This window comes from Lynx canadensis, chromosome A3 (genome assembly GCF_007474595.2).
Source record: "Lynx canadensis isolate LIC74 chromosome A3, mLynCan4.pri.v2, whole genome shotgun sequence".
NCBI classification, from domain to species: domain Eukaryota; kingdom Metazoa; phylum Chordata; class Mammalia; order Carnivora; family Felidae; genus Lynx; species Lynx canadensis.
In genome coordinates, this window is record NC_044305.1 from 127,751,500 (window position 1) to 127,778,826 (window position 27,327).

Here is a 27,327-nt window from a genome sequence, read left to right on the forward strand (position 1 = left end):
TAGGAGGGTAAGCAGAAAACATACACGGACAGACAGACAGTTCCTAACCATACAGAGCATGGTTAAATAGGTGTGGGCCACAACCTTATGAGTGGTGGCTATTATCTTTATCATCGCCCTTTTACATCTGGGGCCGCGGGGGCTCTGTGTCACCCCACTGGCGAGTGGTGGAGCCAGGGTTAGATTGAGGTCTGTGTGATGTGGCCCATTTTACCACACTGCGGGCCCTTGGTCCTCTGAGCCCTCTCGGCCAGGCCGTGTCTGTCCAGCCACCCCCTCGCAGCGGCCCTGCACTACGCCTGCCTCTGCGCGCCCAGCCCTCCCCGTTCCCCAGCACATTCACCCTGGGGCCGGGGATGGTCAGCTCTATGTCGCAGAGGAGAAAACTGAGGACAAGCCAAGTAAGGACCCCCAGCCTCACCGTCAGTGACAGGCCTCACTGGACTGGTGCTCGGATCCCCTGGCCCCACGGCCCAGCACCCCCGCCCCCCATCCCTGAGGCCATTCCTCTTGTGCGAACATCCCCTTTCAGCTCAGGCAGTGGTCCTCACATGCAGGGGTGCCGAGAACCCCCACTTCCTCCTGCGGCCTCAAAAGCACTCTCTGAGAACAACGAATCTAATCCTGTCTTCTCCTTGTATTGATAAGGAACCGGAGGCCCTTCGAGGAAAAGGACGGACCAAGGCAGCACAGGGAGTTGGGGGAAGGGTCAGTCTAGCTGGTTCCGGTGTCTCCAGGCCCCAGCTCGTCACCCTCAGAGTGAGGGACACTGTCTCCCTTCCCTCTCTCCCAGGCCCCTCCCACCCAGAATTTCTTCCCCATCACTCTATCTACCCCCACTCCAGAAACCAGATCGCCTTCAGGAGAAGGCCTTCTTCTCTAGGGAATTTGGGCATTTAATCCAACCACTTTTATCCGCTCACCTGAGTATCAGCTGTGTGACTGATGATGACTTAAGCAGGTGACTTGAGCAGGTGACTTAATGGCACTGAGCCTCCAATTCCTCTCCTTTATAACAAGGCGTTAGTGCCCCCCATACCCTACTTTGTCTTGAGAATTAGATGCAGAAAGTGTAAGTTACAACACGGAATAATTATCTGCCATCCCGGATGCACCAAATGTCATTGCCGCCGCGAGTTCTGGGGACCCATCCAGGAGCAAAACAAGCAGAAGCCGCGACATCGCGACGCTTTTGTTCTGATGCTGAGGACGTTGTCAATTATGGAGATAGTTCTTCAACATTTTTACATAAGGTAAGGGGAGGGGAGATCCTGGAGACGGAGGGTCAGGAAGGGCTCCTGAGGAGGCGACGCTCGGCAGAGACCTGAACGAAGTAGGTCTGTGAAGACAGAGAGAGAAGGGTCCCCCCGACACAAGCGCGCTGAGGCCAGTGGCCCGGGACCCACCAATCCTGCCTGCGCTCCTTTCTGAGCAGAGGCTCGGACAAGACCTGTGGGCACGACCAGGACAGAATGCCTTTCTGGAGGGTGTGCCTTTCGTGTTCCCGCCTGCAGGTGCCCGAAGTCTCCTCTCAGGTGTCCCCGGGACCTCTGGAGCCAGCACACGGTCTGCCCAGCGCAGGGTTCTGGAGACCAGCGAGACGTTGCGGCCCGCTCGGAGCGGGCGGAAGCCGGTTGACCGACAGAGAGGCGCGCTGAGCTTGCAGGTCCGAGGCACGGACACCGGCCGGGAAGAGAGCCCCGCTCCTGAAAGGGGTCTGCGTCCGGTGAGTGGTTTGCCTCGATCTCACCCTTAAAGTCTTCGCCCCGAGCAGCACACTGTGCACAAAGCCCAGGGGCCCAGCCTGGCCTTTCTGCTTCATTGCAGGGTTTCATTTTCCCTGTTTTCCCCCGCCTGGCAGCGTGGTCTCCTGAGGTGACGGCAGGGTAATGGTCGGGAGCGTGTGTGCGTGTGTGTGTGCACGCACGTGTGCAGACATGGGCGTGCATGCACATGCTTGTGCATGTGTGCCAACACTCCCCACACTCCCCCACTCCTCATCTTTCCTCTTCTCCCACCGCTTTCTGTATCTTTTGAATATCGTCATCGCTGGTACGTATGATGCAAAGATAGGTCAGTCCCTGTGATTAACAAGAAAGCGGAAAAGAAAACAGATCACAGAGGAGCAAAACACATAGCGAGTGTAACACACGGCTACCCTTTGGTGGCCATTATTTCAACTCTCCCCATTATTATTCCAGGGCCCCCTCTGCTGCCGCTAGGTACGCTGAGTACTGCTATGCGTTTTAAAAGGGGGAGAGATGTGGGCTAATGGGTATTCTGGAAGGTTCTTGGGGGAGAGGTAGGGCTGGTCCCGTAGAGTGCGGAGCCTTCGCCCTGCCTCTGGAAACCCTTGGTCCAAATAGAAAGTGTGCACGCCCCCGCCCCCCGACTTCACGAGGCGTCCACCCAAGTGGGCACATCTCTACTGTCCTCTTTTTTTCCAGAAAGCAATCCCTTTCTTTCCATCGTATGTTATAGTCTTGGGCTAATAATAATAATTCAATCCACTGGCATTCATTCAGAAGGCAATGGTGTCTATTGATTGATCGTAATTAATTAATTCAGTGTCATTTAGTGGGTGTGTTTTTTTAAATAAACTTTTCTGAATCTTGGGAGGGACAGTAAAGCCTTGGACACAGATCCTCACCCCTGAAAGCTTGGAGAGATCACGGAGCGCTTCCTGCGGGAGATGGTTTTCAGGAAGGGCATCGGAGGAAGAAGAAAATATGAACAGAGGAAAAATACATTCCAGGCAGAAGAAAGCTCAGGAAGAAATGCCACGAGTCTGGAACACATGGAAGATTTTTCAGAGAGCAGTGCCTAGACCGATTGGCTGGAGAACAAGAAGTGTGATAAGCTGCTGGGGTTAACATATGTGAAGTCTTCTTTCATAAAGCGCATTAATCTTGCAAATGTTAGGTGCTATTTTAAGGCTGGGAAGGCCAGCAGGGGCCTAGTGAGAAGCTTCGAATGCCCCGCCCAGAAGCAGGAGGCTGGTAGGGTCACTCGGTGGCTCGGTGGCTCGGGAGGGGCTTTCCGGAAGCCAGGTGGTGGGGTAGGCGAGGGGGAGAAAAGGCCGATATGCACGTGCCGACAGCGAGAGCTGACGAAGTCCTGACCCGAGGCAGGAAAGAGGACTCGGAGGGGCAAGAAAGGAGATGCGGGCCATGGCGAAACACAGCATCGAGCAGAGATGGTGTCGTGCCAACCGTGAGAATATGGAGACGCCCAGATGCTTCCTTGCCACGTCCCTGCAGTGCTACTCACGGGACCGTGGGCAGAGGCTCGGAGCCTCAGCCCCTCGGCAGGTGCACAGCTCTGTGCGTTCTGTGGTCCCATCAGTCAGCCTCCCGCCTCTGAAGGCTCCCAAGCCTCTGTGACATGCCTCATATCAATACCAAAAGCAGAGTCTCACTGGCAAATCATGACAAGATTGAATGAAAAGGCAGGAGAATCTATTAGTCACTTATAGTCAGCACTTACTCCCGTTGGATCGAGCAGGGAAAAGAAAGTGAGAAGAGATACGACAGAAACAGAAACGGGCTGTGCAGTTGTGAGATTGGGTTTCAAGACAGCTTACAGACTGCGTGAGGGACAAGTGTTTTTCTCTCCGTGACTGGCTGACGCCACGTCCTGGCGCGATGCAGGGAGCTAACCAGACTTTTCCAGATACCGTTATCCAGACACAGAGCAGCCAGCCGAGGTCCCGCGGGCTCCTCGTGAGCACCGAGCGAATCGGCGTTCCCGTGGCGGAACTCTGAGCAAGTCTCCGAGTTTGCCAGGGAAGATTTCTCCCTTGTCAGCCGAGTTTACAAAGAGAAGGGGTAGCCCCTCCACCCGGGAAAAACGTGCGTGGCGCCCGCTAGAAGTCAAAGGACAACCAAGGTTGCTGACGTGGATGGACAAGGGATGACCTTGAGGGTAAACAACCAGAAGCTGGGTAGGTGGGGACCCCAGGTCCTCGACCCACTCGCAGCGTGATCCCAGGCAGGTCACACAAAATTGTGGACCCTCAGTTTCCTCATCTGCAAAATGGGCCTAAAAGGGCCTATGCTGCTGCAGGGCTATTTGGAGGCTTAAAGGAGATCATGGATACAAGAGTGCTTTGAGATTCAAAAATGTTGTTCCTACAGGAGACATTACTTTGATGCCAATTTGCTCCCTGGGACATTAGCCTTATAGCAAGGAACAGCCCCACACCACCCACCCCCAGCTCCAGCCCCTACCCGCCCCCCCCCCCCCCCACTAAGCTGCCCTCAAGCCCTCACAGGTCAAGGGAGAGCTGGGTCGAGATTCCATTCAACATTCAGCCCTGCCACCCCATTGCCTCTCAGCCATCCAGGCATTCTCTGCACATGTGATCTTGAGTAAGTCACTTCGCCTCTCTGAGCATCCCCTTCCTCGCCTATCCAAAGGGGACCACGCTGGGAGCCTGTGGCCAAGGCCTTTCAAATGACGCGCACATGCTCAGCCCATCTCACCTGCTAAAATGGAACCCCTGCCCCAGCCTCCCCCGTACCCTGTGTGAACTCAGGCAGGCTGTGTGACCGCTGTGAGCCTTGGTTTCATCTTCCATAAACAAATATTGAAAGTACTTCATGCTGGGGGTCGTATGAAAAATGAATAACCTGATTAAAATAAAGTGCCCACCGCCATTTTGGCTCCTGGTAGATGGTTAACAAGGAGTGACCCCCCCCCTTTCTCATTTCTGTCCCCTACTCTGCCCCCAGGGCAGCTTAAATCCTTAAACTGCTGCCCCAAATCTTTGGTAAATTATAAGTCCACCTGACAAACTTCTTCAATCTCCTTTATCCATTGTTTAATCCTGCCCTGATTGGTGAGACGCTATATCACTATAGTACCTCTGCTCTCCTGCTCCTGGAAAGAAGCCAGAATCACCCAACTGGTAAGTGCCTTGACGGGACCTTTTTAGTGTCTCCATCTTGCGGATAGGATCCAACAAGTCAGCTCTGACCCATACGCCCCCGAGCTTAGGAGGCCAGAAAAAAATATAACCACATTCCTGAACACCTAAATAATGACAGGATAAATGGAAATCCAGTTTATCACCTACTTACAGCTTAGAAAGTGGATTCCCATCAGCCCTCTCATGAGTAACAGCAGTCTGAAAGGTTATGCGACTTCCCCGACGTAACATTTGCTGAGGGTCCACTATGTGCCAATCATCATGCTGAGCACCTGGGATGTGGTGGGGAGAAGACCAGCGGTCACTCTGTAAGACAGAGCATGACAGGTCCCAGGGAAGAGAAGGCCAGATGGACGGGGCCTAATCTCACCTTGGGGGGCCGAAGGCACGTGAAGGGTGAAGGTGGAGAAGGGGAGATAGCCAGCTGAATTCAGAACCTGGGCTCACCCAGTTTGAGAGGCCACCGGCAGGGAGGCCAGGGATCCCCTGGGGACCAACCAAGATGGCTTGCCAGGTGTTCGTCGTGTGTGCAGTTCTCTGGGACGAGCCTCAACAGCTTCCTGAATCACCCCAAAGAACCCGCTCCGTGTACTGTCCTTCCCTCCTCCCAAGGTCAAGGACAACTGCAGTCCGATATTTGCACACATTTCCCTGCTGGGAAACTGCCCTGCACCGTCCTCAGGTGGGTGGACAGGCCGCTGTGGCCTCTCCCTCATGGGGGGAGCCTCCTGACTGCTCTCAGAGCTTCCTTTCGCCCGCCCATCCACGCGCAAAACAAACCCTGCTCCCAGCAGCTGTGCGCAGGGGCAGGGGCGGTGTGCAGAGGGGGCATCTGAGGGGTTATGCCAGGGTCACTAATGGGAAGGAGTGTTTCTCATCAGAACCCTTCTCTAAGAGCTCATCGATTATTCATGGCCATTAAGAGGCCAAACTTCCTTCTAAGGGAGGGACCCGTGGCTCAGAGGGCAACCGGCCAGGCCAGGAAAGCAAGCCTGGGGACAGCCCCAGCAGGCAGCGTGAAGTCCCCATCACGGAGGTCGCCACGGGCGAGAGGCGGCCTCCGGAGAGCAGGGAGCGGGCCTGGGGCACGCTTGTAGGTGGCTCCCTGGGCCTGCTGGCAGATGTATTCATCCACTAAATAATTGACACCCTCCAGGAAATGGACCGCAGAGATGCCAAAGCCATTAGAGGCTCTGCCGATGGGGGAAGGGGACACAGAAGAGAAGAAAACACAGAAGAGCCACCTTCTCTGGCCTCTAAAGGCTTCAGGGTTGCCAGGCACGCTCGTGCCCTTGTCTCGTCTGAATTCACCACAGCCCCGCTGGGTGTTCATTGCTACCTATATTTCCCAGGTGAGCAAAACAGGGCTCAGAGAGGTCGAGGGCGTCACCGCCAGGCTGCACTGCCTGATGGTTTTCAAATTGGAACTCAAGCCAGGTCCTGTGATCCTAAGCACGTCCCTTAAGCAGAAGAAATTTCACCAAGAAATGAAGTGCCTGGTTTCTTATCACGATTCCTGTGTGAGACCAGATGCTTTGCTCGCCCCTGTCTCGGGCCTCTGTACCTGGGTCCAGGTATTCCTGTCCTCCCTGGACACACTGGAGGGACTGTCCCCCATTGGGACATAGCCGCTAGAATATTTAGCGGGCACAGATTGCGACCAGCTGTGTCCACGGAGAGAGAGCCTGAGGTCCAGAGAGGAGTTACTTGTCCAAAGCCCCGTACGGAACAGAATGGGACCCAATATCCAGGACTTCAGGTTCTAGTTCCCTTCTTGTCAGGGTGCTGCCTGAGAGGCAAAGGCCGGCTTGGACCTCTGCCTTCGAGAAGCCCAAGAAATCCCCCCAGTGGCCTACGCAAAACCAGCGCGGCAGGGACAATCCCAGACTCCCACACACTGGGTTGGATGATAAAAATAAAGCTCTGGCTTCAAAACCAGCTCTCAGTCTGACCCACAGAAGGGAAATAAAACGCAACTCCGGGGTAGATACAGACGAGTCGCAGGCTGCAGACACGCCCGGGGTTTATTGATCATTTCTCAGAAACTAGGTCAGCACTGGAGAAGAGAGTCGGAGCGTGTGTGTACGTGTGCAGGTGTTCACAGGGAACCTCACTGCCTCCCGAGGGTGGGCTGGGCCACACCGTGTGTGACAGCCTCCGAGGGCTGCTGAACCCAGTGCCACAGACTCGGTACTTGTTGCCTTAGAACGGCAGAAATGACCATCTCGGTTCTGGAGGCCACAAGTCCGAAATCAAGGTGCCAGCTGGCCATGCTCCCTCTGAAGCCTCTAGCAGAGGAGGACCCTTCCTTGCTTTTTTCAGCTTCTGCTAATCCCAGTGAACTAGCAGTGAAACTGGTTTTGGCAGTGAAACTCCAGTCTCTACCTCCGTCTTCCATGGCCGCCTGCCCTGTGTGTTTCTATGTCCACACTTCCCTCTTCTCATAAAGAACCGGTCAGAGGGGCTCCTGGGTGGCTCAGTCGGTTAAGCGTCGGACTCTTGATTTCAGCTCAGGTCACGATCCCAGGGTTGTGGGATCAAGTCCTGCATGGGGCTCCACCCTGAGCATGGAACCTGCTTAAGATTCTCTCTCTCTCTCTCTCTCTCTCTCTCTCTCTCTCTGTCTGTCTCAAGTAAAAGAAAAAAATGTTAAAGATACAAGTCATATATGGAATAGGGACCTACCCTACTTACTTAATGACATCTGTAGTGACTCTGTTTCCAAATAAGGCCACATTCTAACATACTGGGGCTAAAGGCTTCCATATATCTTTCTTTCTTTCTTTTTTAAATTTTTTTTAATGTTTCTTTATTTTTGAGATGAAGGCAGAGCACGAGTGGGGGAGGCGCAGAGAGAGAGGGAGACACAGAATCTGAAACAGGCTCCGGGCCCGAGCGGTCAGCACAGAGCCCGATGCGGGGCTCGAACCCGCGAACCGCGAGATCATGACCTGAGCCGAAGTCGGGCGCTTAACCCACGGAGCCACCCAGGTGCCCCTATATATCTTTCTAAGCAGCATAATTGAATCCGTGACACCACACCAGATTTAAAAAAAAAAAAAAAAAACATCGCTGGTTTTAAGGGCTGGGCAAGTATCAGTTAACCCCAGTCTCCTTTTCCCACCGCTAGACACTATCACGGCCCCTTGGTAGCAGCAGCCTTTTGGCCGAAGAGTGCAGGCCGCGCCCAAGACAGAGCTCTGGGCAGAGTCGGCAGCGATCATAGCACGAAAGCTGTTCCATCACTACCTGCTTTTGAGAACTTCGTGAACAAATAACATCCTCGTACAAAGTCGTATAAGGGTTCCTTTGCCTCACGGTCCAGATGACAGCATTCCTTTGATTCAGCAAATGTCCACTGAGCAGGTACTGTGTGCCAGCACCCTGTGCGGAGGGGCACTGGAGATACAGGGATTCGTGACATGCTGTCCATCCCCACGCAGAGCTCAAACTCTAGAGGCAGAAGCATTTGAGTAAACGGATAATTACACCACAGAGTGATAAATGCTGTAATAAAAGGGTGTCCCAAATGCCGTGGGGTACAGAACAGCGAAAAGCAAATGTCTGTGCGATCTTCACTCACGTTACCAAGCTCTCTGTCTGTCCGGCCTGCAATAGACGTATCGCCTCCAGTCAGTACACGCAAGGCTGGGTCTTCTTTTGACAAGAACAGGTGGCTTACTGAGGAATTGCATGGTACTCCGGGTGGGTAATGAGGCTCGAAAGCTCTCTCCCAGAGCCTTCAGCATCTGACACCATGGAGCCAGAGATGAAAGGGGACAGTTCAGGCCAAGCAGCCTACGGTCGCCTTGAAACCACCCAAGCAGCACAGCCTTATGGCGTCCACTTCCCTCCTGGCCACAGCGGGTCCTTGGATCACTGGGACGTTGAAAGCTCTCGACGTGCTGCTACGATTTGGAGCGCACAGCCCCCCGGGCGGAAGTGCTATCGAGTGCAGGACCCCGCAGGCAAACACACACAACGGAGCCTCAGGTTTGCGATTCCAAGTCATCCTGTAGAAAGGGCTGTGTCTCAGCTCCCTGGCAATGCCACCCAGGTGACAGCTGCAGCAGTGGCCGCGTGTGGCAGCCCATCCTATAGACATTTTTATAGGAGATGACAGCTTTCCTACTGCACAGCCCGTATCTCGTGGGAGGCAAGGAGCAGCTGGACAACCACAAAAGGACTTTGATGTCAATATCAATTCTCCAGACCATGAGCAGTCAGTTCGCGGGAAAAGGGAGACAAAGAGCCAATAACTGCGTGAGAAATGTCCAATCTATCTCAAACTTCAGGAAATGTTAATTAGAGCCGCAATGGGTTACCGATTGGCGTTTATTAAACTAGCAAAATGGTAAAGGTGGGATGATCCTCGATGCAGGAAAGAGACCATGGAACAAGCAGTATCCTTCATTTGTGAAGGAGAAACAATTAGAACCCCCTTTCTGGGAAAAGAAGACATTTGGCAATACAAACCAAGTCCCCTTTAGGAATGGGTGCACTTTGGCCCACTTCTAGCAAGGACTCTTAAGGAAATAATCAAAATGTTTTATATAGAATTTTATATAGAATGTTTTATATGTATAGTAGCTCATGGAGATACTCACAATACAGCAAAACGGTAAATAATATAAATGCCCGGCAAAGTGGGGGAAATTAAAGAAATAACGGTTCTTTCAGAAGGTGAAATCTAAGAAGCCATTTAAGATCAGACTTTATGGGGCACCTGGGTGGCTCAGTCGGTTAACCATCCGACTTCGGCTCAGGTCATGATCTCGCGGTCCGTGAGTTCGAGCCCCGCGTCAGGCTCTGTGCTGACCGCTCGGAGCCTGGAGCCTGTTTCGGATTCTGCGTCTCCCTCTCTCTCTGACCCTCCCCCATTCATGCTGTCTCTTCCTGTCTCAAAAATAAATGAATATTAAAAAAAAATTTTTTTTAATCACACTTCATAGCTAACATTAAAAATAAATAAAATAAAAATAAAATCACACTTTGAAGACAGTGTAATAAATGAGAAAATAATTTGTTTTAAAAGAGAAAGTGAAAAAAGCCACACGAAACTATACCGACCACTTGATATCAGCTGTGCAAACATGTATTTTAAAAGACTGGAAAGAAATACACCAAAGCAAAAACAGTGACTGTATCTCTGCTGATGGGATTACAGCTTAGGTGAGAAATTTTTCTTCTCTATAAATCCCAAAGTTTCTTCAATAACTATACATTGATGTTCTCGTTAGAAAAATATTTGCGGCAATTTACCTTGTTTTAAAATATACACTTGCGTGGGGGCGCCTGAGTGGCTCAGTGGATTGGCATCCGGCTTCAGTTCAGGTCATGCATAGTCTCATGGCTCTTGAGTTCGAACCCCACGTCGGGATCTCTGTTATCAGTCTGCTTCAGATCCTCTGTCTCCCTCTCTCTCTGGCCCGACCCCGCTTGTGTGCTCTCTCTCTCTCTCTCAAAAATAAATAAAAATTTTTAAACTATATAAATAAAAAATAAAATAAAATTAAATTAAATTAAATTAAATTAAATTAAATTAAAATAAAATAAAATAAAATAAAATAAAATAAAATAAAATAAAATAAAATAAAAAATACATATGATGTTACTATGTCTAATTAGACGGACAGGACTCCGTTACAGGCCAAACAAAAAATACTTACGGAGTGAAACAGAAGGTAGTGGTGACTTCAAAATTGTCACCCATTGTGCCGGACTTCTTTGTATTCAATTGTGTTAAGTTACATAACCATTTCTCTAAATATTTGGCCACCCTGGTGACAATTCCAGGTATAGTTTCGTGTGGCTTTTTTCACTTTCTCTTCTAAAACAAATACTTTCTCATTTATTACACTGTCTTCAAAGTGTGATTTCATTTTTATTTTATTTATTTATTTATTTATTTATTTATTTATTTATTTATTTATTTTAATTTTTTTTTTCAACGTTTATTTATTTTTGGGACAGAGAGAGACAGAGCATGAACGGGGGAGGGGCAGAGAGAGAGGGAGACACAGAATCTGTCTGAAACATTGCTTGGGTTTCAGTGCCCGGTTCAAGTTTCATCTCTCATTGGAAGATTCCACGGAAAATCGGTCCGCGGGGTGTGCCTCCCCCTTGAAAATCTTTCAGATGTGGCTTCCTGCACGATTCACTGATGCTCCACCATTTGCTTCCATTCCGAGCACGTACATCTTCGCGTTGCTAGGTTTCGCACTCTTGGGAGCCCATGTATCGGTTAACTCTCACTGCGTAACAAACAACTCCAAAACTTAGTGACTTAAAATCACAAGTCAACGAATTGTCGCAGGGGCGGCGACTGGTTGTTCTTAGCCGCGTCACTCATGTGTCTCTGGTTATCTGCCGGGGTGACGAGGGCTTAACTGGTCCAGAGAGGCCTCAACTGACACAACTTATCTCTGTTCCACGCAGTCTCTTAACCTCCGGCAGGCTGACCTGGGCTTTTCCTCTCGGTGGAGACGGGATTCCAAAGATAGTAAGTGGAAGCACGTGGGCCCTTTGAGGCCTAGGCTCAGAACCTGCATATTTGACTTCTGCTGTATTTTATTGGTCAAAGCAAATCACAAAGCAAGCCTAGATTCAGGAGGTGGGGAACTAGACCCCACTTCTTTTTTTTTTTTTTTTTAAGCCTATTTATTTATTTTGAGAGAGAATGAGAGAGGCAGAGAGAGAGAATCCCAAGCAGGCCCCACACTGTCGGCGAGGAGCCTGCCGTGGGGCTCGAACTCACCCGAGATCACCACCTGAGCCGAAATCGAGAATCGGACGCCCAGGTGCCCTGACCCCACTTCTTCATGAGAGAAGCTGGAAAGGTACATCGCGTGGATACAGGAAGGAGATAGGCGGGGCCATTGTTGCCACTGGGGGGTTGATTTGTTTCAACTCGAAATTGTGCCTACTCACTTGTCTGGTGATAACATATGCACCAACCATTTTACTGAGTGCTAACAGCTTCCCTCCCCCACCCTCTCCCCCTCCCCCTCCCCGCTCTGAATTGCAGGAGGCTGGAAGCCTGGAAACTATATGCAAGCCCAGATTCCCTTGCCAGATGGCTTCGGATTTGGTTCTGCCAGTGAGAGGCTCTGCCAGGAGCGTGAAAGGCAGGAGGGAGAGAGAAGCCACTTTGTTCTTCCTACTTTTGCTTCTAGCAACAGCAAGACACGCGGCAGCCAGACCTGGGCTCCGGGGTGTCTGCTCAGGTAACACAGCTCCGTTGGGGATGAGCGTGGTAAGGGACGGGCCAGCGGGACAGCGCCCGCGGGCTGTGGCACCGGGAGTGGCAGCAGCACGTCGGCCATCCTGGTGGCATGGCATCCGAGGATTCTGACTCTAGAGGAACATTACGGCAGCAGGCACTGCGGTGGCCTGTCAAGATCCCGCGGTGTTAATGACGGCAGGCTCCCACGGTAGCCGCAGCCACACCGGCAGGTCGGTGACACAGATAGTCCTAGACCTTGGGCAACTAGCTCTCCAAATTGGCAGCCTGAAATTAGTTGTCTGGATATTTGGTCAAAGTGGCAGGGGAATAGACTACTTTCTAGTACTGGTAGATGACTAGTGGCACTGCGAGGACAAGTTACTTCAGCAACTCGCCTGGGTGGCTCAGTCGTTTAAGCATCAGACTTCGGCTCAGGTCAAGATCTCGCGGTTCGTGAGTTCGAGTGAGTTCGAGTGAATTCGAGTCCCACATCAGTCTCGCTGCTGACAGCACAGAGCCTACTTGGGGTCCTTTCTCCCCCTCTCTCTCTGCACACCACCCCCCCCCCGTCAAAATAAATAAATAAACTGTAAAAAAAAAAATTCATTTAAATACTTAGCTTAAAGTACAATCTGAAAACCAGGAAACTTCCGTGCCCGCCCTAAAAGAATCTCCGATTCCTCATATTCTCAGGACTGACACCGGTTGAAGTCAGACCCAAAATTTATTTCCACGAGTTGCAGAATTACAATATAAATTGAATTTACAGCCTTTCCATATTGAGCATGTGACACTGACAGGGAAAGAGTGGCATTCCAAAAGCTAGAATAAGTCAGTTTAGATGACTTTCGATAAACGTCAAAATCTAGATTTATCTAATACCCTGGGAATTTTTCTCTATAGAAGCACCCTGTCCTTCTCTCCATGAGGAAACCCTGCAATACAAAATGACCACCATGTCATAATACATAAATAATTATGGGTTGATAGATTCGGAATATTCACAGGAAATGACTCTTAAAGAAACTACAGAAAGAACAGAACTGGACCTTTAAAAAGTCATCCCACCTAAACTTCTTAGTCACTTGGGTAAGCTGCGTCCCAGAGAAGCTCTGATCAGAACCTTCATCGCTTCCCATCACTTTATGAAAACAAAATGGGAGCTGAACATTTGCAGGCTCAAGGTGAAGTCACCCTTATCGGGTCCACTCAAGGAAGGTCCCCTGTTTGTTCATTTCTTGAGTGTCATCCCTACCGAAAGTCCCACAGGAATGTGACATCAGCTTATCAAATGTCACTACTACCTGCTACATTTGATTAATGTATATTCCAGTCCGGCTTTCTATAGACTTAGTTAAAGGTTATACATTCTGATATATGCCCTTAGAAGGTAAGCTATCACCATCTGTGGAGGGTTCCGTCACTCAACTTTATCATTTTTTAAAATAATTTTTTAAGCTTACTTATTTTGAGAGAGACAGAGAGAACACAAGCAGTGGAGGGGCAGAGAGAGAGAGGAGAGAGAAAATCCCAAGCAGGCTCCGCAGAGCCCGATGCAGGGCTTGAACTCACGAAACAATGAGATCATGACCTGAGCCGAAATCACGAGTTGGACGCTTCACCACCTGAGCCACCCAGGTGCCTCCCCACCATCACTCAACTTTAGCGTCCATAGGGAAAGTTGGCCTTGCCCATGATGATGTTTCAATGACTGAGTGGCTGTTATCTAGATAAAAGCACACAGTGTCTCAGCCAGCTCCCCCGGACGCTGTCCCCAACACGATGCTGAAGCTGTCCTTCCTTTCAGATTTGCTCAGACTTGGTGTATTTTCCATGGCAATATGAGATGGGAAGCAGAGAGCACTATGGGACCTGCCCAAGGTCAGAGCCAGGATGGAAAGAGAGCAGGTGCATATAGGATCCCCAGCCTATGCTCTTAAGCCCGGCCCCAGAGAGCTTCCCCAGTAAGGACATTCCTGGAATATCTCTTTATGATGTCCCCTCCTGTCTACTTCCTCTGCCACTGCCCAGCTCATCACTTCTCTTCTGAAGGTCGTCCCAATACTCTCTTAACGCCCTGTCTACAGTCTCCTTCCCACAGGCATTCTCCACAAGGGCTCCTGAGAGAGCTGAAATGTCAGTCTGACCTGCTCCTTCAACCAGTGGCTCTCAAAGGTCAGCAGGGTGAGTTCCCAACAACGCAGCCTGCAGACAAGCCTTCCCGTCACCTTCCCCGCTGTTTTCCCACCTGCAAATGAGCCTACGTTTCAACTGGGCAGAATGGCTTGGAGTTCCTCGGGCACGGCAGATCTCACACGGAAGGTGTTCTCCCACGGGGATCTCACTGCCACCACCGCCCTGCCACCAAAATCTGCTTTTACGTGGCTTGCGCTAACTGCCACTTCAAGATTTGGCTCGCTCGGTGTCCCATTGCCTGGGCACCATTCCTGGGGACTTCCGGTCTTTCGGTTCCACCACTTGAAAGCTGAGCTCTGTTCTGAAGCCTATCCCCATAGAGTGTACTTGTTTAGTGACAGAACTCTCTCCCGCTATGTGTGCGAGCTCTCTGGAACCGTCTCTGTCTCCTACCACACAGTCTGACACTTACTTCACACTCAATGCTATTTAACGGATGGATGGATGAATGCAGGGATGGATGGAAGGATGGATGGATGGATGGATGGATGGATGGATGGATGCCTGACATGCTGTTTTCTTTTGCTGAAAAAAATTACCTCTTACTCACCCTCCCCCACCAGACTGGATTTTTTTTTTTCCTCGATCCTTCAAATTAGAGGATATTATCGCTTCTATCAGTCATAGTTTCAGAAATGTAAAGATTAATACTCACTACAAGCAGCAAATGTTTCATCCTTAAGGTGCCACAGGAATAACATTTGCTAATTTGTATTTGCATTTGAAATTGAAACACAAATTGGCACAAGAACTATTACACATCCCGGCTAATTAATGTTCTAAAAATGAATTATGCAAATCAACCTCAACAGGCCTCAGAAGCTCTTTCCCTGTATAATGAACGACTCGGAATGTGAACCTTGTTTCAGGGCTGATTCTGATGGGGCTGTGAGCGCAGATAGAAGCCGGGCTTTGGAACCAGACTCAGCCAGTTCTGTTTTCTTGTAGCCAGGTGGCAGGCGGCCCGGGCCTCACTTTATCCACCTGTTAGCTGGGAATGAGAACGTCTACCGAATCGGGTTCCTGAAAGAGTCCGGGAAATGACTATTACAGAGCTCCTGACTATTACAAGGAGCTGCCTCTAAACATTTGCCTCCTCTACGCTCTAGAGCGTCCTCCCTGCTCCCGCGCTGACTGTGCCCCGCCTCCTTCGCCAATGCCGGTCCTGCCTCAAACGTGACTATGTCCTCCGGATCCCTGAAATGGAGACTCCGCCATGGTGGGCTGTTTCATTTCCTGCACTAAGAATCCAGGGAGTGATGGGACAGCTAGCTTGGCCACCGAGTACGCCTTAGGCCTTGAGAACGGAATGTCAGAACAGCTGGGAGGAGGTCATGGTGACTGACTGGGGAGAAAGCAGACGGCAGGGAAATTCTGGGCAGCTGTCTGTGTGGTCTGCAGGAACGCCCCGATAACCTATCATCCCGACCACGACTAGCTGTCTCCTGACTCGGCGGGGCCTAGACCAGCTCCCGCAAACCCGTCCATACGACGCAAGAGCGTGGATCAGGGACATTTGCTCTAGAAGGACTTGTGGGCTTTCACTAGAGTCCTACTACAACCCCTGCAGGCGGGTCTGGTGGTGAACATGACGATTCGAAGTAATACATTAATGTGCTTCCAGGACCCCAGTAGGAGCTAAAGGCTGGGGCAAAAGGGCAGGCATGTGACCATCAGGACAAAGCAAGGGCTTACCAGGAAGACTCCCCGGCAGGCGAGCTCTAAGCTCTTGCGGCCAAGGCCATCAGCGTGTTGATTCCCTTGGTTTTTCAGCCATTCATATACACAGTGAGGGTAACAGCACAGGAGGAGCCCGACAGCCAGTCCCCTTCTGAAACCGCTACTGCCCCATGTGGTGACCAGCCTGGCCTGGACGAGCCGAGTCCCCAGGAGCAGGTGGCACCGGCGACAAGACCAGGACCGACGGTTCCTGCCGTCAGCCTTCCATACCTAGGCTAGAGGACGTTCCCGATCCACTAGTGGGGGAAAAGGGCAATGTAAACGAGCGTCACATGTCACCCGGGGAACACTGCAAGTAGCTGGCCTTCCTGGGGGTCCCCGACACAGACGGGGGGGTCAGCGTCTTCCTTTCTCCAGGGGAGATAATTTGGTTCCTTTCCATGTATTCCTTTGACTGAAAGGTTCACGTTCAAGGATCTCAAGTTAAAGATATTATTTAAATAGCAACAGAATCAAGAGCCATGTGTTCGCAGTCTCAGTACCAGGGACGTTTTCCTCTGATGGAGAGAGCTGATTCCCCCCCCTCACACACACACCCTGTACCCACGCTTATTATGTGGCTCAGACACACAAAGAATAGAAAAGCCTTGGGGTTTTCTGCGCTACAGAGTAGGAACTAGCTCTCAATTGACGTATTTAAAGTAGGGATTATAAGAGAAAATTGGAAAGTCTCATGAGAGAAACTGCCTCTAAATTATTTATGGTCAGCGCCATGTTGTTTTACGCCCCACCTTAAGCTCGGTCTGCTGACATGATGAAAAGCAGCAGCTTCAAAGCCAGACTTCCCAGCTTCAAATCCCAGCTCCGTGGCCGGGTGTGCGTGTGTGTGTGTGTGTGTGTGTGTGTGACCTTGGAAGAGTCATTTTATTGTTCACTAAGCGTCCATGTCCTCAGCTACACAGGGAGGTTTACACCTGCGGCACGGGACTGAACTTGACTGAAAAAGCGTCCAGAGTAGCTGCTACAGCTGCCACTGGAGGCAAGATCGCCTGGGACTGGACCCCCACTCCAGCACACTCCAGCTGAGCGGCTTAGGCAGGTGATTCTGCGGTGCCCCAGGGCCTCCACAGCCCAACAGGGTAATAATCGTACCGACCGCCTAGGATCCGTGAGAGTATTAAGTGAGGCTGCCATGATCTGAATGCCTGTGTCCGCCCAGAATTCATGTGTTGAAATCCTAACTCCCAAAGGTTTCCGCATTAGGAGGTGGAGACTTCGGGAGGTGCTCAAATCATGACGGTGGAGTCCTCTTGAGTGAGACCAGCACCCTTATAAAAGAGACTCCAGAGAGCCCCCTGGGACTTTCCACCGTGGGAGGACATGGCCGGAATCAGCAGTCTGCAGCCCAGAAGAGTGCCCTCCCCTGACCGTGCCGGCAGCGTGACCTCAGACTTCCAGAACTTTAAGCAAGTTATTTCTGCTGTTTATAAGCCACCTAGTCCGTGGCATTGTGTTCCAGCAGCCCAAACAGACCAAAACAGAGTTAATGCATTCATACAGAGTCCGGCGCATAGTAAGTTCTGCTATGTTGGCTTTTAGGACCATTGATTTCTTCGGGCACTCACCGAGGGCACCCTCCATGCCAGGTCCTGTCCTAGACACCGTAACGCAGAGATTAACGGACCACCATGCTCAAGTGGTTCCGTGTTCACTGGACAAGATGGCACGCACACACAAATAATTCTAGCAGAGTGCGGGCTCCACATGAAAGCCAGGCTAGAGAATTTCAGAGAAGGCGACATTTGAGACGAGCCTTGAAGGATACCAAAGTGTCCAAAAGGGCGACAGTGGGTTCCAGAGAGCAGTACCTGAATGTACAAGGCACGGAGGCGAGGACAGTAGGGAGCACAGCAGGTCGGCTGGGAAGAGGGGGCGGAGCCTGGAGGAGAGGTGTGGTCCAGCGTATACCAACTCTGTCCCAAGTGACCGGGAGCCAAGAGACCTTGGTTTTCAACTCTCCCGAGTACCAGCTCCGAGAGTGTGGATTAACTTCCCAACTAGCAAAATGAGAATATTAAGGCATGACCCTTGGGGGCCCTCCCAGCTCTCAAGCGATTTCATTCTCACCAGACGGCAAACTTTCTGGGGACAGATTTCAGGACCTATTCCTCTGCTTCCCCTCGTGCACCTCAGCGACGGCAGGTTCGGCGCCCAAGAAATGCCTTTGAGGCTTTTGGAATTTTCTAGCCTTTTCTAGCTCAGGAATGTCTCGTTTTAACAGTTTGCTCACAAGCAGGTGTCCGAAAGCATGTATTTATAAAACTGAGCTCCCCAATCTCTAAGGGTTTTCTCATTAAAACAAATCGGAAGTGCCTATACAAATGAAGTCAAGGCTTTGAGAATTCAAAACCGAAGTGTTGGCCATCACCTGACTGGTCTGGTTCAAAGGACGCTGAGGTCCAGAGCCTCTTTGACAAAGACAAGCCAGGACTCTCCAGAGCAGACAACTTGGGAAATGTGCAAAAGGGGCTCCCAGCCCAGGCTCCTGCACCCGATAAAATTAGCCGAAAAATGATCTCCATGGCAACAGGAAATTTGTTCTTAAAGAAGGTTAGAAATAATGCCTTTGGAAGAAACTCCGCAGCAGATAGAATATTCTCAGATTACACATAAATGGTGTCTATGCCAACAAAGTGACGGGCCAGGCGGCTCAATTATCTGGATAATTTAGGCCTGAACCAGTGATTTGTAAAAGAATAGAAGGCTTTTAAAGTCTGAAGAATGGAATGTGGCAGGTATGGCCGCCAGGGCTCAGGCGAGGACATCAGAAGCCCTGCCTCTCCTCCAAGTTTTCTCTGCCAATCTGGGACCCGGAACAGGACTCGCGGTCCCGGGGCGTTGGTCTCTGCCAGCTACGTCCCAAGAATCAAGGAGGGGTGCACGGAATTGTTAGATGGATGGTCAGGAAGTCATTGGGTGAGGGTGAGTTCTGGAGGACCGATTCCAGCACAGGTGCCCAGACGTCCTTCTTTCTTTTTATTTTTTAATTTTTTTTTAATGTTTATTTATTTCTGACCGAGAGAGAGAGAGAGAGAGAGAGAGAGAGAGAGAGAGAGAGAGCGCACAAGCAGGGGAGAGGCAGAGAGAGAGAGAGGCACAGAATCCAAAGCAGGCTCCAGGCCCTGAGCTGTCAGCACAGAGCCCAACGTGGGGCTCGAACCCACGACCCGTGAGATCATGACACTGAGCCACCCAGGTGCCCCCAGACATCCTCCTTTCTGCCCCCCCAAAAAAGAGAGCCCAGATCCCCAGACCCTCCCACCCACTTTCTCTCGAACGCATCTCCGTTTTCTACACATCAGCCATCTTTCTTCTCTGCCCCCACCTTTACCTCCTTTATTCCATCCTTCCTTGGAAGATTGAAAGGCATGTGGCAAATTGAAACCCGTTCTGCTTTCATCAGTTTTGAGAGGAGACTGCTCAGCCCGGAGGACCCAGGCTGCTCAGCTTCGACTTCTCCAAAGTCCGGGCCTCGCTTCCTCATCTGTAAGAAGGGGATGAGAATAAAGGTGACTTCCTCATGGCACTGAGGTGAGGAGCGAATAAATCGGTATTTGTAAGCACTTCGAACAGTGCCTTGCACGCAGTAAGAGCTATGTCTGCATTTGATAATCCCCCCAAATCATTGAAAACACTCAAGCCACTGCAAAAATCAGACTGGACTCTCAGACACGGAGGCACCCTGGCGATTCCTGGGTTCAGATCTCTTTCGCCGTGAATCATTAAGGAATCAAAATGCTGTGAAATGCCACATGTCACCCTGCGTCCTTGTCATACAGATGAGAAACTGATGCCCAGAGATAGAAGGCGTCTCTGGGGTACAGAGTCCAGGTAGCCCCCAGGGGTTTTCTGAAGGAGACTTTCTGTCTTCCAGGCAAGCCCTGGGCATCTGAGCGGGGGTAGATCTCGGCAGCTCCCAGCCCCGGAAAGGCCTGGCATCGTGCTCTGCAAATGTTTGCCTAACATCTCGGCCTCCCCTTTGCTTGTGTTTATTTATTTACTCGGTAGTTTGCTCATTAATGAACGAAGGTATTCCTCAGGCAGAGATAAGGATCCCAAGGGCCCGTGAACTTTTCACGAGCTGAGCGGATAAGCTGTATCTCCAAAGAAGTTACAGCTGACGATTCACGTCGAGACCATCCGGCTGCGGGATCCCTCGCACCACGACGGCTCATGGTGTTTCCGCAGCACCAGAACCTAGCGCAGGATCCGGAGTGTGAGCGTTAGGAGCCAGGTGGGAATCCGGGCTATGACATCGTTCAGCCTCGTGGGTTAGCCAAGTTACTTAACCGCTCTGGGCCAGCTTCTCCATCCTGAAGGGTAATAACATCCAGCACGTGTTGAGCATTTACTGTTTTCCAATTGCTGTGTTAACAGCTTCACGCATATTACCTCATTTAAATCTTACCATCAGAAAGGAGAAAACGGGCGCCGAGAAAGTATTTTCCAACAGAGTAAATAACGTGCCCATAGCGCAAATTTACTTCTTGGTTAATAAGTAAATGGCACAACTTGGGCAATTATTCTCAGGGTCTTCCTGGTGGCTGTGAGAACAGAGTTTTATGATGCATTGGCTGGCCGTTGAAATCAGCAAATCTTACTTCCTTCGCTCCTCTGGGTTCCAACTACTAGACTGGATCCAGAAGAAAATGACCTTGTTTCCCCCCTCCCTCCCTTCCCTTCTTCCTCCCACCCTTCCTTCTTCCTTGCTCCCTTCCTTTCTACTTCCTGTCTTCCTCCCTCCCTTCCTTCCTTCCTTCCTTCCTTCCTTCCTTCCTTCCTTCCCCCTTTCCTTCCTTCTCTCCTCTCTCCTTCCCTACCTTCCCTCCTGCCCCCTCCCTTCCTTCCCTCTCTTATTTAAATCAAACATTTATCAAACACATTCTCAGTATTCCATACCAAGTTTCTTATTAGCAACTAAGCAAACAAAACCGAATAAGGCAGGACCTTCACTGCCCTTAAGCAGCTAGCAGTCTTGTCTTTTGTTTTTCAAAGTTATCTAATTCCACGAAATGACAAAGATCCCCCCCCCCAATAAAAAAGCTAGCCAAGATCCCAAAGCTCCATATTGTTTTGTTATCAACGGGAGAAGAAAGAAGATTCATTTCTCGAGCCTCTCCATGGGCAAGGTGCTCTCCCATCATTTCCCTGAATTATTATACCCTTTGAAGGGTATTATTATGTTTCGTTTTTATGGGAGGCCTGGGCTGCTCATGGACTTGTCTGCGGAAGCCAAGATGGGCTCGACCCACAGTCCCTCCCCTCACCGCGCGCACACGGTTTTCTGTCCTCCCGGGCTTCGCGATGTCCCTTTCTCTGGGTTGACATTGCCGACGATGACCCGTATATTTCTGGGAATGCTTTCCTCCCCTTTTGGGGGGGAATCTGTCTTCAGCCCCGCTCATCAGCCCCCTTCCTGTGCACGGTCACAACGGGCCCGTCCCACCGCACCCCTGTCTCCCCCTCCCCCCACCCCTCTCCCGCGCAGGGAACGCGCGGTCCCGGCCAGATTTACAGCCACTCACACAGCTGTTTCCAGCCAAGGTGAGGGTTTCCTCTTAACGGTGTCGTTTACAAGTCAATAAAGCCCCGGAGCCCCGTTTCCGGCAGCCGGTCCCACCTCGGGGGCTCTGTTGTCTCGCCCGGCAGTCAGGGTGCCCAGGGCCCGGCTGGGGGCCTCATTCCTGCCGTAAAGACCTCCTCTCCTCAGAGGGCAGAGTTCAAAGCTCTGGCTCCCCAGGACCCCGTCCTAAACCGTCGGCCCCGCCCTGCTTTATGGCTCCCGCTCCCCTCCCCCGCTCCCCTTCCCGCAGCACAGAGCCCAGCCTGGGCTCTTATCTGCCCCGGAGATAAAGGCCGGGCTCTGGGAAGCCAAAGGCGAAGGCGCCCGGGCCACTGGCCCCGGCTGCCACCGCTCTGGGGTGTGTTTAATGAGCTCCAGGAAAGAAGGCCTCTCTCAAACCGCAGAGAAGACACTCCCTCCGGGGCTGGCTTTCTGTCTTCTAGGGGGAGGGCGGAGGGGAAACCTCGGCGCTCTCAGGGGCTCCCTGCCTCCCCGGAGGCTTCCCCAGGCCAAGGCGATAATGAGGTGAGAGAAGATGGCGGCTTAATGGGCCTGGGCCTGCGGAGAAGGGGAGCCGGTCAGGCCCAGGCCCTGCGAGCCGCAGCCCCGTGGGGAAGGGGGAGCAAGTCAAGGTCACAAAGCCCTGGGATGCCACAGCAAGGTCAGAACCGCCCGGGGCGTTCACTTAGGCACTTCTTCAAGCAACGTAACCAGAGCACCTACTGTGCCCACGGCACTGTGGTTCACGCTCTGGGGTTGGGGGGGGAGGGCGAAGCAGCCCCAAGGCTGCGGCCCAGGGATGTTGCCAGAGGCGAGAGGGTGCATCCTGGCAAAGAATAGAAACCCGCCTGGAAAGCAGAGGGAAGTGAATACATTTGCTTTAAAAGGGCTTGTGCATTCAGGGGGCACCAGTGCAGGTGATTTGGGGTGGGGCGGGGCTCTGTCACTCTCCTGACAGAGGGGAAGGAGGTGCTGGCTGTCGCATCTCCCCCTGGCCTGTATCTAAACCAGAGACACCCCCCCCCCACACACACACAGCTTTCTCCCATCTGGTGGTCACAGGCAGCCCCTCGGGGAAGGCCAGGGTCATCTACTTTGTACCCACACGGTCCAGCAGGGAAGCCTGCATTTACCGAAACCCACCCCGGGAACTGGACCGGCCAGTAGGAAACACCACGCGCGTAAGAATTTCAGGGATGCGTCGCATGGCCTTGCCACCCGGCAGGTTACACATATACAAACAGTGAGTGCATCGTGCAGCCCTAACCCTTCTGTGCCTGGCCCGGGGCTCGCGGCAGATGGTCGGAGTAAGATCGCCACTTTTCAAGAGAAAAGGCTGAGGCCCGGGGAAGTTACAGTGACCCCAGCTAACATAAGGCCATCACAGTAGCTTTGCGTGGTACCAAAACGGTGCCCCTGGGGGGCGGCTGTGGCCCCGTGGGAGCAGGCTCCTGAGCAGATCGTCTGTGCAGAGGAGGTCCCCTTCCCTCTGGGCAGAAGCAGAAGAGAGCCCGGGGTGCACGGGGTATGGACAAAGGCATGTGCTGGACTTCGGCCTGCTTGGTCAGGCGTCCTGTGCGACGCGAGGAGGCCACCCTGAGCTCTAAGAGAAAGTGTCCAGGCCACATACAGCCGAGGCAGAGAGACCGGCGGGGGCTGCAGTCAGGCAGAAGTGTCATTCAGCCCCAGCTCCGTGACACGACCCACTGGCACCGCAGCCGTGGGGAACTCACTCTGTCGTTTCTCTGTGGACTAAGGCTAATAATACCCACTTCGCCGGGGTTGGCAAAGATTTAAAAGTAGATAGCAGTTCTTATTTTCCCAGCGCCTCAAGAACAGAAGATAAAGAATCCCCAGAGCCCTGGATGTCTTCCTTCCTTCCTCACTTGGAGACAGGTCTTAGCGATTTGTTTCCTGCCTACATGTAATTACAGTGCGAGGGCCTCACTCGCCAGGCCTGCTCTAGTGAAGGAGGAAGGAAGTCACTCGGGCCTTTTCACCGCAGCTCCCTGCTCGGAGACGCCAGCTGGGAATCTGACTAATCTGTGCCTGCAGCCAACAACCCCCCGGCACGTTCCAGATCAAGGTACTGCACAGGCCATTCGGGACGGCTCTTGTGGCCACCAACCCACCACTGTTCTCAGGCCCGCCTTCCAGGACACCAGTCCTCTCCCACCTCTCCCAGGGCCCTGTGAGTTTATGGCCGGGGAGAACGAGAGTCCCCTCCACCCACGCTGCAGAGCACCCCAGGGCCACTCCAGCCCTCGGATGTTCCCACCGTGAGCTGGGCCATGAGAACGTCCACAGCGTGTGTCCCTCTCTGCAGGGTCTGCGCGGAGTGCCGCATCGGAGAGCACTCGGCAAAAGTCTTGACAGAGCTGGGAACCCATCAGATGATGAAACTGCTTCGTGGCTCAGCTCGGTGACACGGCGTATCCAGAGAGGACCGCTGGCTTTATCCAGAGACGTCCTGGACAGTAGCCATTTCCATTGAGTTCAGGAAAAGAGACACAACTCCTTGCAAGACTGGCTCTGCTCTATGACCTTGAACAAGTTCCTTCACACTCTGCAGCAGACCTTCTCCCCTACACTAGGGCAGGAGGAATATGTAACTCTCGAGGACCCTTCTGGAGCTGACAGTCCCGGATGCTGCGATTCCGGGAGTTACAAAGGACCCTTGCCTAATCGGTGGTATGGATCAAAAGAGAAGATTATTTGTGAACATCGAGCTGCAGGAAAGGAGAAACGCCCTCCCCGGGTTGATGGCTGCAGGATTCATCCGGCTTCATCAGAAAAAGACCATAAAGCTGTTTTGCAAAACAGGTTGATTTCAATGAAGCATCTTGTGGCTTGATAGACTCCTGGTCAGCGCAAGAAGAGTTTGGATCCTTGACAAGAAATGGTCTTTATTATTTAAAGTATCAACAGGGCAGAAAGATTCCAGTTAAGGTCCATGTGCACTAGGAGAGGTTATTTTAGCTAAGATGTAAGAGATTTACAGCTTTATTCCTCCCGGGCCCACCCAGTACCTGGCCACCATGTGCCAGACCCTGTGCCGAGGACAAAGAAACGACATACCTCTTCCCCCGCAGACTGGGTCTGCCAAAGGGACAGTCATAAAGAGGATAGTAGTTTACCACATGCCGTAGTTCCGCGGGGATCCACAGGCATGTCGAGCCTGAAGGTGGCTTGAGCAAGAATTAGAATCTCCATCTTACAAAATGGTAACCGAGGCTCAGAGAGGTGCATTCATTTGTCCGAGGCCACGCAGCCAGGGAGAGGAAGAGAAGTTTGCAAATTCTGATCTTCTGACTCGTAGGCCAGAGCTCCTTCTATCCACTTCCGTGCCTGTCTGCACCGGAGGACCCAAACCTGAGAGGTTATCATCCCTCAGGGACCCCTGCACGGAGTAGGTAGGTGCTCCACGAGGATTTGTTAGCCAACTGGGTTCTTGGTTCCACTACTCTAGACAAAGGCTTGATTGCTTCTTGTGAGCCCTTAATTTACTTCTCTCCAGTTCTTTCATACCGACTGTTTGTTATAGGATTGTGGCTTCTGCAAATGGAAAATCCTAAAAGACATTGCTCCTGCAATCTCCTTAAGCCTGCTGGTATTCCAAGCACAAACCTCAAAACATGCTGCTAATTTCCTCCAAAAAATCGTAAGCATGTCTCTCCATCGCAACGGCAGGAAGACATAGCAGAGCCTTGGAATTAGGCAGCACTGGGTTCCTGTCACCGGGTCACTTTGGGCAAATATTGGCCTATTTCAGCCCAAGGGGTCCAATCTATGAAATGGAGTTCAAGCTCCCCTTGAAAAGATGTTGGACTGGCCAGATGAAATTCATCAGAGCCTCTGCCACGCCATGGGCTTTTTAATGACGTGAGTGGCCTTCTCTACCCCAAACTCCTTCCACGACTGGGCTTAAGCAAGTCCATTTCCCTGGCCCATTTTCTTCTCCGTAAGAGTTTTTCCCTCATCACACTCTCTGGCCCACTGGTATTTCAGATCGACCTGAACTGATGACCAGAATTGGACCATCTGAATTAATGATGGCGAATTCAGAGCCTCCCGGATTATTCGATCATCCTCCTGGACTCAGTCCGTTGACTGAGTGGCAAAGGTCCCTGCCAGCAACAGCATTTAGAGCAGGACAAGTGTGTACCCTTGGCCCAAAAAAACACTTCGTAATGAGGAATGGCTTCCCTTCATGGCTTCAGCCCTGACGACACAACCATAGGGACTTGGGGGACCCTTTTCATTGAGAAAGCACTAGGCTCTGTGCAATCAGAATCATCTTATCGGCCAGGCTCCATAGCTCCAGGATCCAGCTTGTGAGCTTTTTAAAGGGTCCCACAAAAAAAATTTGAGAGCCGACAAAAAAAAAAAAAACAAAACTGGTTCTGAAACACAAAACAAAAACAGCAAAATCAAAGTAGGTAAATGTTTAATTAATTGTCTTAAAAAGCTAACACTATGTCCCATGCCACTTCGTAATTGTTAAATTTATCACTTGTGAGCATTTCATTGCATTAGAAAACAGTGTGGAGGTTATATATTTGCACGTGGCATGAATTTCCAAATAGATTGAGAAGGAAAAAAAAAAAAGAAAAGAAAAAGACCTTATGGTAAATTAATCAAGTTACCCATAGCTAAATAATTTTAAAAGCAAAACTGCAGAGTTCTTTTGAACTTTTTTATAGCAAAATAACAAAAACCCCATAATACATAATATGGAACGAAGGAGTCCCCATCACATATGACAGGATGTGGGGCGGGGTCTCCGAGAGTGAGAGAACCAGGGTCTCCGGAGGACTTTCAAGGGTCCAGATCATCGTCTGCAAAGTCCTATCACTTTCACCAAGAGGTAGGCACCCACCTAGACTGCCCAGACAGTGGTAAAGACTTTCAGATATTTGCTCACTCAAGAACTGGGTGCCATTTTCAAATGCCGGGCCACCCTTTTTCCCAGTTCCTTCTGCCGAGCATTCCTTCCGCTAATCAAACCCCGGTCATCCAGCTCTGAGGGAATGTTTACTCAGTACACACCATTCTAGAGTCAAAGGCTGAAGGCCACGCTAAAGTTAAAACATTAAAAAGGAAGTCTTACCTTTTGGGTCAGTGTTACAATTTTCTGGGTGTGGAATGTGACCCCTGGGGGGTTGTAATCACAGTAAGTGGCGACGTGGAGGAGAAGACAGCCCTCTGGGATTGAAGCAGAATATTTAGATCTGTTCCCCAGTCCACGAGGTGCTGACACTGCAGAAATTCTTTATTCCCTTCTAGACTTCAGTTTCCATGGCTGTAAAACGGGGGTGATGATCCCCACCGGGAAATTGTGAGCGGGGAACAAAGTGGCTTTTGAAACCCGAGAAGCGCTATACGGGGTCAGACGGTTGTGCACCATGTAGCCAAGATTTTTTTTTTTTTTTTTTTTTTTTACTTTAGTGCAACAATAAAGGACTCCCAGCTGAAATAATTGTAGCTTCATTGAGCATCTTCACAGTTCGTACTGAGATTTAATTGTGAGAAGTTCTATTCCCCAACGATGGCCACATCAGCGCGTCTCCTTCCCGGATGCTCTCCCTGCCGTGGGATGGTCACATTCCTCCACCGAGAGGCGGTGTCCAGCCTCCCTCTACTCAAACCTGAGTGGCCCGGCCAGGTGCTCAA

The 27,327-nt window shown here is 51.3% G+C and overlaps 1 long non-coding RNA gene across 1 annotated transcript; it reads right to left on the minus strand.

Annotated features, from left to right (window-relative positions):
• Nucleotides 1-879: 879 nt before the first annotated feature.
• On the minus strand, nucleotides 880-27,327 carry LOC115511107. Its single transcript, XR_004343485.1, has 3 exons — nucleotides 26,765-27,327; nucleotides 19,423-19,575; nucleotides 880-2,081 (listed from the first exon to the last, which is right to left on the minus strand). It is a non-coding gene; the product is annotated as an uncharacterized LOC115511107 (long non-coding RNA).